This window comes from Penaeus monodon, chromosome 33 (assembly GCF_015228065.2).
Source record: "Penaeus monodon isolate SGIC_2016 chromosome 33, NSTDA_Pmon_1, whole genome shotgun sequence".
NCBI classification, from domain to species: Eukaryota; Metazoa; Arthropoda; class Malacostraca; order Decapoda; family Penaeidae; genus Penaeus; species Penaeus monodon.
The window spans coordinates 31187661-31187887 of NC_051418.1; the positions used below are offsets into that span (position 1 = coordinate 31187661).

General features: G+C 39.2%; 1 protein-coding gene across 1 annotated transcript in view; it reads left to right on the plus strand.

Annotated features, from left to right (window-relative positions):
• LOC119594377 (procollagen-lysine,2-oxoglutarate 5-dioxygenase 1-like) overlaps nucleotides 1–227 on the plus strand; it is a 46541-nt gene that overhangs the window by 43018 nt on the left and 3296 nt on the right.

Here is a 227-nt window from a genome sequence, read left to right on the forward strand (position 1 = left end):
AACTTATATACACATGTATACACATCGCCAAGAGTATTGATGACTCACTAATCTTTTAATTTATTGCAGGAATCATCGCGGTTTCGACTGCATTGTAAGTCATATGGATTTTTGCATTCAAGGCTCGTGTCAGAATTCCCTTTCTTGTTTTTACCTTTCACACATTTTCTCCTTTTCATATTATCCCCTTTTCTTCCCTTTTCATCGACCCCTCCCCCCGCCCTTCT